Raw genomic sequence first — 12328 nt, 5'->3', positions numbered from 1 at the left:
TACATGTTATGTGCGTGCGTATTGTATATATATATGTACGATTTGTATTATGGTTGTTTCGTCGTCGCGCAACGGGCGGGTAGTCTTGGTTTCTCCTCCCTGTCGGGAAGGGGTCGCGAGCTCCTCGGGAATTTCGTTGGATTTAATAATAGTGCGGCTGTGATGTAATCGTATTTCGTTGTTTTTTGTTATTGTTTATTCTTTCATCTACTCTCTGTGCTTAATATTGCAATATATATATATATATAAACACGCATATTTTATTATTATGTACTCGGGACTTGCGTAAATCGGTGTACCCTCGTCATCGCACCGTTCTATATTGGCCAACCATCGTTACCAATATTTAGGTGGGTATACCTACATACACGCAATAATATAGCTAACAGGTACGTCGCACTATTTGCAATACATATTAATATATTTTATAATATAATATTGCGAGACGTTTCGCGATCTTTTAATGTTTCGGTTTGTTTTATTTTTTGATTATTTAACGAATCGTTTCGAATATTATGTATTACATAAAATGCCTACAAAATTGTAGCGAGTGCAGTATAATGAACTTAGTATTGTACAAAGTATTGTTATAGTGACCTGTTATAATAATATATTGTTATGTTACCACTTAGTACTTAGGTACTATATATTATATGCAATATTGCAATCTGATAGTTTACAGTAGATTTCACACGACTTACACTCGTGCATACGCATACTAGGTAGAATATGTAATATATTATAGTAGGTACCTATATAACATTTAGGGGTGTAATATGGAGGGGGGATTAGGAGGATAGATCACCCCAAAACTATTTTTTACTGCTAACATGTTGATCAAAGTGTTGGTAATGAGTGACCATTACTAATGACCATTCACGTTTGCTAAAAACGTATAATCCCCTCCCCCCCAAAAAAAAATCCTAATTACGCCACTGATAACATGTATATACGTAGGTAGGAATTAATATGTTCATATATTATATTCTATAGATAACTTGATAAGTGTTTAGCACTATAGTGTATACATTATACAGTATACATCCATAGAATGTAGACTGCAGTACATGACATCTGGACATAGGTACCTATTATATGCAGTGGCCAGTGTTGGGTGGTAACTAGTAACGTAACGCATTACAATTACTTTTTCAGTAACGCAGCAGTAATTTTATTACATTTTACTCAAAGTAACGCAAATCACAATAACTGTAACAATTGTTACAAAAACAAGCCGATAGGATATTCCAGAAAAATTAAAAATCAATTAGGTAGGTATATTTATTTTCGGTTCCGATAATAGTCAACAATATCATTAAACATTCCAGGAATAAATGTTATCACTTTATTAGCAGAAAGAAAAGAGTTCAGTTTAAAAAATTAAAATGAATTAAAATGAATTATGATATATGACTTATGACTGGTATATACTATATATAATATATATTATATACCATATATAGGTGAGATTATTGTACATTTGTACATAATAGTTCTATTATAGTATTATCACTAGGTCTATGATTGTAAAATATTTACACAATAATTGATTTATATGAATTGAATATGGTTAAAAAAAATGATAACTGTTATCAATGATAAAAAAGTAACGTTATTTGTAACGCACTACTTTATTAATGAAAAAGTTATGTAACCTGATAAAAATAATTTTAGGTAACGCAAATGTAATTAGAACAAAAATATTTGAAGTAACAAGTAAAGTAATTTCATTGCTTACTTTTTAAAAGTAATTTACCCAACATTGATTATATGTTTGCAGTGACGATACAGCTTACTTTTAGGGTTGGAGAGAATTTTTCGACTGAATACAATGTATTATTTTAATATTATAATAATTATACTTAGGTCCAAGATTAGTATACATTTACTGGATATTTCTTTCTGAGTGTTTGTGTTATATACATTATAACGTGTACATCACATGATATTGAGATTAAAAACACAAACCTTATTATAAGAGTATTTTTTTTTACATATTTTGAGTATAATTTACTTTACGATTCAAACGATAAAATACTCCTTGTTCATAAGAATAAGTATAGGTATATACTTACAGTTTAATTTTCTATATTAATTTATGACTATCCTATTTTTTTTGTAAGATTGTAACTTCAACATCAATGGTTGGTTAAATTAATATATAGCAATATAAGTACCTATACTTTCAATAAAAAAAAGGTGGATAAGTGGATGTCGCTCTGCTGTACAGTAGGTTACAAGTGGGTCACTGTAATGGATGGTGTTAAATTTGAATTCAATGATATAATATCATTGTATAAGAAAAACGATTTTGAGTGCGAAAACGGTCAGTCAGCCTATAATATTACCAAGTATATTTGATGATATTATTGTGAATAAAGTAATTTATATATAACCTATTTATGTGGAGCCTTGTTTTAAATTTTCAATCCTTAGCCATAAAAGTTAAACATCTTATAAATTTTTAACCACAAAATAATTAATAAATTATAAATTTGATAAATGTTGTCAAAATTTGAACTTTAAATGCTTATAAAAAAAAATTGTGCCTATGTATTTTTAATATTTTTCAACTGCTATTAGAACGATATATCAGGAGCCTTATATTAAGTTTTCACGCTTTTTTACCCAACAAATAAAAATTTATTGATATTTATAGAAAAAAAAACTAAAAAAATTGAAAACTGACAATGTCCGTAAACAGCTCAAAAAGAGTCAAAATATTTTCAATATTTTATGGTGTATAGAAAATGCTAATATAAACATTCAGTGAAATTTTCAAGTATCTACAGTCATTCGTTTTTTAATTACAACAAAATAAGAAAATCGTTACATGAGAAATCGAGTGAATATCAAATGTTGTAAAAATATAAATTTCAGACGCTTATAAAAATTTAATTTGACTTTCTTGTAGACATTTTTTTTTTTTGATAAAAGTAGACAAACTTATGGATAATCTTGTATTACATTTTGAAATCTTAGATTTAAAAACCAAAATTTTTATGAATTCTCAACTCTAAATAATTTGCTAATTTTCGTGATTTTCCCATATTTTGTCAATTTTTGAACTTTAAATGCTTATAAAAAAAAAACTGTGACTAAGGATTTTTAATATTTTTCAAATATCATTGTAAAAATATAGTAGGGGCCTTGTATTACATTTTCAAGCCTTTTTACCAAATAAATAAAGTTTTATTTTGACATTCATAGAAAAAAAAGACTAATAAAATTGGAAACTGGTAATGTTTCTAAACAGTTCAAAACATATCAAAATATTTTGAAAATTTTATCGTGTATAGAAAATGCAAATATAAACAACCAGTGAAAATTTCATATATATACGTTCATTTGTTTTAGAGTTACACCAAAAACCAAAATCGATTTTATGAAAAACCAATTTTGCGTAAGAATTCCCGTGTTTCCTTAATTTTGATGTTGTTTTTCCCGGCGCTTTTGAATACTATTGGGAATTTTAAAATTTGACCTCCTGAATGCACCAACTAGATTCACTTTCCGATCGAACAAGATACTGTTGAAGAAAATCGAAGAAGTTTTACTGTCCCAAACCGTGATGACAGACACAAAAAAAATTAAAAAATTAAAAAAAACACACATCATTGTAAAATCAATAAATTTATCGTTTCACTCAGAATCTAAAAAAGGACAATAATTATAAGTATACTATGAGAATTTCTGTGAAATTCCGATCGGAAATTTAGGTACTTATCTGAATTTTTTTTTGTTTTGGGGGAGAGGTGTCAAATTTTCCACACACACTTTTAGAATCGCCATTCGCCACTGATTATAATATTTTGTCTAGGTATATTGTACACAGAACTAGCAATACAGCATTACCTACAGCATTGAACGCATATAGGTTCAAGGCTATAACTCAGGCATGAAAGCGTGGAGATTTTATTCGGGGCCCTGGCGGATGCAGGGGGTCTAAAAGCTCAAAACTGTTTTCTATTTCTAGATGCAGCCCTGAATTCTCACAATGTTAGTCCGTAAAACAACAAAAAAAACAAATTATCACACATGAATTAGTAAGTTTATCCACAAACAAGTGCAAATTACAATATCCCTGGGTACCTACCTAATATTGTATAATTTGTATATTATTGTCTTACAGCCTTCAGCGACGTGTGCGAATTTAAATAGTATTATAATATATGATCGACGGCCGTCGGGATGACTATTATAGTATATAAGTACCTATATGAATATATGTATTAATGTGTTATGGGCTTATGACTATGTGATTACGATGCTTGATGTGTACTTACGTTTCTGTGTACATGTTTAATGTCTTATAAATTATAATATATTATGTTTTTCGAAGAGTTCACGGGGTCACTTGACCCGACCCCACGCGCAGTTCGTGGTGACGGTTTGTTTTGTTGCTGTATATCATTGGCATCCTATATCGATAATTTTATGTCGAGAGTGAAATTTAAAAAAAAATAATAGAAAATCATTAACAGAATTCGCCGAAAAAAAAGCTGCGCACTCACATTATAATTTATAACATATTATATAACCGTTTTAATATCTAAGGTTCAATACCGTAGGTTACTACGTAAGTTTTTATAGATATATACCAACACATCACTATCGACGGTCGTGTCGATTTTTTTCTCCCTTCGAGTTGTCTCAATCAAATCCATAATTTTGGCTATCTCGCCATCGAAATCGTGCGATCGGAACCGCGAACGGCTGTCCAATCAAACAATTTGTGCCCAATCATCGTTATTGTTTTCCACGGCCCGGCGCGGAATATAAAATGTAAATCGCATATACAGCCGCTGCCTTTAACTTCAATTTAAACAAACATAATATTATAATAATAATATAATATAATAATTATTGTATTTGCGTTGTATATATCATTAAGGTGGGTCGTACGATTGATGACATTTAAATTCCAATAGGTAATCCTGTGTACGATGTTGGCTATTTCCAAATAGGTACGTATAGGTACCTAGTACCTACGACCTACTTATGTCCTCACAATGTATTACGACTTTTTAGGTGTAAAATTAAAATATGAAATATATAAATATATAATAATGTGAATAAATACGACAATATTGAATATATCAACATTTATTACATTAAAAATATAAATGGGAAATAACGATGAAAAAATTTTGAAATACCGATACCTTATAGGCTGTACAATTGATTATAAATGCTAGTATTCATAATCAAACATCAATGGTTTTACCTAAATACCTACCCAATACTCATTGAAACCTAAAATGCTCAAATTGAATCTCTTAATTTAAACATCACGAAGACAATAAATTGACAAATGACCACGGCAACGAGGGCCTCCACGAGACCATCACGGGCTCTATAACTGCAGTTCGATGATCGTGAGGTTCCTGAAACCTAGTTTAGACTGACGATAGGCGCGTTTTTAACCGCAAGATGGCGCTATGTGACACTATTTATGCCACTCGGCCACAGATTTCTATATACTATATAGATATCTATATAGATATCTGTGCACTCAGCCCACCGCAATAGACCACGGACTAAGATATACTATATCTCAGTCCATGTAAGTTTATAACTTAGTTTGTCGGGTCTGAATTTTGTGGATTCTGTGGTCAGTTGTCTGTGTAATGCATAAAAATTCCGTACATCAGGGATATTTTCGTGGTAAGGAAGAAAGAGATAGCCTCCTTTATTTATCAACCAAATCAAATAATGAATAAACGTAAAATAATTCAACATAGTAATAAACAAATTTATTTTCTATTATTTTAAAACTTTGATTAGAAATTGTATTGGCAACATCGGAGGCTTTTGTTTATCATCTAAGAATTTATAATTGGTGCTATTATGTAGAAAATATGTAGACTGTAGAGAAGATTATAAATACAATTATAATACATTAAAGTGGTATGTAGGTATACGAAATAACCTATTTAAGTTTAAAGCTAATATAGTAATATCGTCATATCGATTGCATCTAAAAATCACACACTTATGAATTTGACTCTAAAAATGTCGATGGACAAAAACCGCAAACTTTATCGGCTAAATGTATATTATATACCTAGCAAAATACCATACACTATTTGTATTCCACGGACCAGATAATATATTCTGAACTTCGAAAACTTTTATCAAGATTACCAAAAAATTTAGTAGAAGCACTAAATTTTCTTTTAAATTGTGATATTATTACCAAAATGTAAAAATTACTTATGTTTACAAATGAAATGAAATTAGAAATAATTAGATACAATAATGAATTGTAAATTGTAAAATTGTTAAACCGGATTTTAATATTATAATGTTTTTTTTTTTTATTGATCGAAAGACATCGGCGACAACGGCCATTAGTCGTAAACGTTATTATAATGTTTATAATGTTTTAATAACGACGTTTTTGTATAGGTTACTGTCGATTGTTGTTCATATCTCTAATCTGTCTAATCTCTATTATATTCGGACCACAAAACTCCTTTAATATAAAAATTGTAGACCTACTACTGAGGCAGGTTGAATATAATGGGTTAGGGTTAGCATAAACTATTAAGATGCCGTTCCTCAAAATGTTATGAGTGGTTTTTCGCAGTAGGTCGAGACTACATTATAGAGGGATATTTTTGAATTTTGAATCGGGCTGACCGCGTCGGCGCCGACAGCTATGGCTGCTATAATACAATACCATTCAATCGAACAATCGGCGAATTTTAAATTGTCATGTCTCCCACACCCGGCTGATCAATGTCTATTGTTAAACATCATATTGTAGATTTTGCGGAAGAAATAAAGTTTCAGGTAAAATGAAAATGGTTTAGCTGGTTGTAGGAATCGAATGTATATTCGGATGCTCAACGTGCTGTTATTTATATCATGTAGCTGATAAACGCTAGGTACATTATCAATAGTTTAATATATTACATTTACTATAAATTATTATAGTATTATGTACAATATACCAGTGGCGTACACACACATGGAGGGGGTGTTCTACCCCCAAACCCTTGATATGTTTTTACTATACGTACGATGTATACAAATTAATAAATTAAAAAAGTATTTTCATATATGTATATCATTTTTTTAATATAACCCCTCCCATGGAAAATATCTGTGTACGCAACTGTAATATAACTACATTAGTAATATTACTATACTCTCTCTGCAGTGGTGGAGTTTTAAAGTCGTATAATAGACCATGAACTACAGCAGAATGAATCATTTCTAGTTATCTCAAAACTATATTTACTAGTTTACTACTTAGAAATATGCGTGATAGTTCAGATAGACAATAAAAATAATAAAACTGTCCTAATAAAAATACAGAATGGATTATATTAATCTATTTAGACGAATTTCATACAATACTGGCAGCAGCCTGCTAATATTTTGTACACCTCTAAATTATAATGTACAAAAATATTGTGTATGCATTTGATTACTTATTTTTTATTTAAGGTGCATAATGAAAAAACAGTTCAACCCCCCAAAAGTTAAAACAAATTTTGTTTTATTTAATAAAATCTTATAGAATAATATGATGATTATGATATTTTCAAACCAAATTGTCTACAAGCACTCTAAAAAAAATATTGTCAGAGCTCAATAATACCCAAAACAACTAACAAGTGTTGCAGTCACTATATCCTACACTTGGAAATAAATTTCGTCGACACGAATCCTAGTGGCTCCAGCCAAATAGCGAAAGAACGCCTAAATGCATGTAGATGTTTTGCTTTAGACGACATAGGTACCTTGACGTGTTTTTTCTTCGAATTACTTATATAAAATGTGTATAATTATAGTTTATACAATGTAGAGCGACTTCCCCGGGCCCTAATAAGAAATCGCAAAATATATTACTTACTTAAAAAGTTAAAAGCATTGATTATACATAGTGCTAAAAGTCATAACTTATAAAGTTATAACCTTTGCCCCTAGCCGTGGTCGTTTCTACTGAACTAGTGAACTATACTGTCTCATCTCGACTAGTGACAACTCGATAGTAAACATTTATAAATAGGTAGTTCATACTCCAATCGATCTTTCAAACTATAATATTTACCGCAGACTGAAACACGTTTGAATTTAAATAACTGAACTGCAGAATCGTATGAACACGAAAGTTTTCAGGCATTGGCTGATTGTGCGTAATTAGCGTTATAAAATACGTCTCGTTCGCCACATGTTGTGTTTATACTTTTATAGTACACAACATAATATTTTCTATATACCTCATATAATAATAATATGTAGATATGTATTTTATAAATATTTACAACGTGCTCGACCGTTTTATCGTTGACCGTTGGTGTTTATTTTTCTATAGTATAGACGTATAGTATAGCTATAGTTTTGGAATTATTAGAACACTCATCACATCTCAATTGGTTTTATAATGAGGACAAGTCGACGAGATTATCATAATATAGGTTGTAGCCTTGTAGGTACCTACTCAGAATATTCAAAAACGTTTAAACTATGAACTTCATACTTAATTTATATCATTAATATTATAATAGCTTTATGACCGCGATCGGCCAATGATTTAGGTAGATATAATGTACATAATATTATACTTATTTTATATAAGTTATACATAGTGTTATGTATCTAATATGAGATAAAATTATTTTTCTAAATAGTAGATTAATAATAGCTAAATATACTAATTACTAATTAGTAATAACTAAATTATTTTCCTTGGTAGAATCAGTGGCGAATACAAGGGGAGGTGATGTTGAAGGGGCGTCCGCCCTTCCTTGTGCTGTCCTTTTAACGTTATTTTGTTTTATAATAATTGGCTAAACAAAAAAGTAACTTAATTTTTAAAAATTCGCCCCCCTCCCCCTTGGGTGACTTCTGGATCCGTTACTGAGTCGTACTACCTTCTCAGATTTACTATGAAAATTAAAAAGGATATCCGACGTTGATGCAACGTTTACGGAGTTTATTTATGTTTATATACCGAATAGGTCTCCTGCGGCGCTTAGACAATATACCGAAATGCAGCTTAAGATAAATGATCATGTACAAATATCGATCGTACCTTAAATAAATTTTGTAAATTTAGTTAAAAATACACTACAACCCCACAGTCCCCACTAATATTTGTTTGGACGTAACAAAGACGTTTTTTAGTAATTCGATCCGAATGGTTATAATTTAATTTGTACGTTGGAATTCGAGAGTAAACAGATTTTATTTTTATGTGTATAGGTACGGTTTTTTTTATTGTATGTTTATAAATTATAATAGGTGGTAGTATAGGTAATAACTAAATATAGGTTAGGTAATAGCCAATATGTACCTTATACATACTACATAGTTTTTCTTTATCGTAATGAATTCTAAAAGCATTGAAAATTGACGTATTTATTACGAGATCGTTAGAAAGAAATACGCTGCACTATATTATTATTACTTAATGTTTACCTACCATTAAGTTGTATTTTTACAAAAATGGTCACAAAATGTAAATATTAGTTTGAGATCATAAATTTGAAGAGACCGAAAGAATGCGAATAAATTAACACAATAACCAACAATTTCGACTATATTGTTTGGTCTGCAAATAAGAACGCATAAAATAAAAGACCATTTTAAAACTTAATTTATATGCCTATAAGGCTATAAATATTATTTTGAAAAGAACATACACCTCTTACCACTATATCAAATAATTTGAATGAATTTTGTAATACATTGGTAATAAGTAATAACTAATAACTAATAATAATTCATAACAATAATTTTTTAGATTATTGATCTTAGGTCAAAGTCTGTGTTAATCACAATTATTCATAACTAAAAAAGTAAAATATTTAATATACCTGTCATAATATTTATACACATATACACAATGGCATATGAACGAATTATTAAAATGGATTCATTTTATTTTATCCGTTTCTATTTTTACTTTTTTAGCCTATTCGTAGTCTAAAACTCACTTTGTAACTTATCTGTGAAAATTTAAATGTAATTGTTATTTAAATTGCATTTAGAACTTACTATAATATTGAAACAAGAAAATAAATTATAAATTATAATAGCTATTATTTTAATTTTTACTACCTAGTGTAGAATTTGTAGCCAAGTAGATGTATTTTTAGAACTCTTCATTGACGACTATGATGTATACTAGTACCCAGTGCATTTATATTTATTTTTATTAAGCCTTTGTCGCTTCCAATATATTATGTGATTACTGATTTGGTCTTATCAAAAATTAGCTCACCTACTTTATTACTTAAACAGCATAAATATAATGGAATGCATTTTAACTCATTAAGTTAGAGGTTACTTTTAAAAAGAAAAACTTCTTAAGTAACTAATTAATTTTAGTTTTTAACTCGGTAATGCCCGTTTAGAAGTTATAAAATATTAAAAATGTCTATGTTTTTAATGTATTTAAGTTTGTATATTTATTTATGATTGATTTATTTCATTACTTAGTAATATTGATCACCTTATACTAATATACAACTACAACAAAAGGTAATGTTAACATATATTTACAAATAAATTATGTAAGCTTAACTATATAGACTAGTTGATATGTAATTATATATTTGCCCCCCCCCCCCCTAGTAAATTTCCAAGTTACGCCCATGGTTCCAATAACCAATACCTACATACCGTGGCTTAGTTTGTTCATACTTTTTCCGCTTTCTGCTTTTTAACACGAGTCTCATGGGCCCTCTAGTAATTTATCATAATCAAGACTTAACTTTACTTACTTTTCTATAATTTTGACTAAGTTTAATAATCAAAAGTGCCTATATTGATTTTATTTAAAATTAGAACTGTTACCTATATTTTGTCCCAAAATATGTACCACGGTTAATTTACATACCGCACCAAGCACTTACGAATTTCAACCTTTGCAACGTTTCAAACGTTGGCGTTCATACTGCAAAACGTTTTCCACTATAGAATTTCTTCTAAACCTATTACCTACAGGCAATACATACCCGCAACCGGATAACTGTTGTATTTTATTTGGCTGTCGTTAGTTCGTTAGCCGGATTCACAGCTTATCGTGTCGATAAAATCGTATTAGGATTGGACATTAAGTCGGGTTCACACTACACCATGTGTAAAATAATCACTGTTACCTCAGTTACCAAACGATACTGCATAGTTGAATATATTCAACTTTTCACCTTGTGGTTACATTAACCCTGTATGTAAATAAAATGTATTATTCTTCAAACCTTATCGATGGAATATTTTTGAAAAATGACATATCTATTACCTGTAGTAATAAAATTTTGTAACCGTAGTAACATTGTAACATCCATAAATCATGATCAACCATTACTGTAAAAAATGACAATGATTACTCTGCCAATGTCCTGCAGTTATATACATGTGTCAGGTTATAATAATAATATATACATTATTGTATAAGGTATATTCGATACTGCACTATCGTAAATATTTTTACAAAAATTTAGTTTCTTATTAATTATGATCACAAAATAATCTCAGACGACGGATCAAAATAAGGAATATATTATAATAATTATATAACCTATGGTATATTAATATTTTTAATTATATAAATTATAAACACAAATATGAATGTCTATACATTAAGAGGACGTGATACCTGCATGTGTTGTCTCCGTCTTACAAGTGCGTAACATAGCAAATTGTACGCTCAGCAGAACATGTGTAGCTCATAGATAATATAAGAATGGATAGGACATGTCTATACCAGTTTAATATGGACCTTTGTGCTTTTTTGGGGAAAAGACAACGTAAAGAGAGAAAGACAGTATTGGGTTTTTTTAAGGTTATGTCCAAAAACTGTTTACAATATTTGTCAATTTCAAATTTTTACTTTGATTGTTATGCCTGAAAATGGAAATTGGAATACTCAAATTACTCTAAACTTTGCGTACATAATTAATTGTAATTAGAATATAGAATAATTAAATAGATCGTTAATTATTACTAATTAATCATTAATGTTATTTATTATCATTTATCAATTATCATATCAATATTGGCCCCATATAACATTAAAAACGTATCACTAAATTTTCTAGTGTTTAGTTCTTATGTCCTATCCATTCTTTATTATCTATGGTGTAGCTCCGTTAGTTCAAGAATTAGAGGAAATTAACTTCTTATAAAATCTAAAGCTAAGATTATTATCTAGGCAACCTCATGGGCTTTTTAATATATTTTAATTTTAAAGCGAGTTATGATTATTTTAAGATGTACAGACAATTTACAATTTTAAAATACTCATAAATTGTGTTAAAATTAAAATATAATAAAAAGCCCATGAGATTGCCTAGATAATAATCTTAGC

General features: G+C 29.4%; 1 protein-coding gene across 2 annotated transcripts in view; it reads left to right on the top strand.

Annotated features, from left to right (window-relative positions):
• LOC132938602 (BTB/POZ domain-containing protein 2-like) overlaps positions 1 to 12328 on the top strand; it is a 48069-nt gene continuing 35741 nt past the window's right edge. The window contains exon 1 of one of the 2 annotated variants that reach the window (XM_061005527.1): positions 1 to 350. The gene's annotated coding sequence lies outside the window, so the exon portion shown is untranslated. Of the gene's footprint in view, positions 390 to 12328 lie in introns of both variants that reach the window. The other variant, XM_061005526.1, reaches the window with a different exon arrangement.

Source organism: Metopolophium dirhodum, chromosome 2 (genome assembly GCF_019925205.1).
Source record: "Metopolophium dirhodum isolate CAU chromosome 2, ASM1992520v1, whole genome shotgun sequence".
NCBI lineage: Eukaryota > Metazoa > Arthropoda > Insecta > Hemiptera > Aphididae > Metopolophium > Metopolophium dirhodum.
Note: the sequence above shows the minus strand (reverse complement) of the source record. Positions and strands in the feature narration are given on the sequence as shown.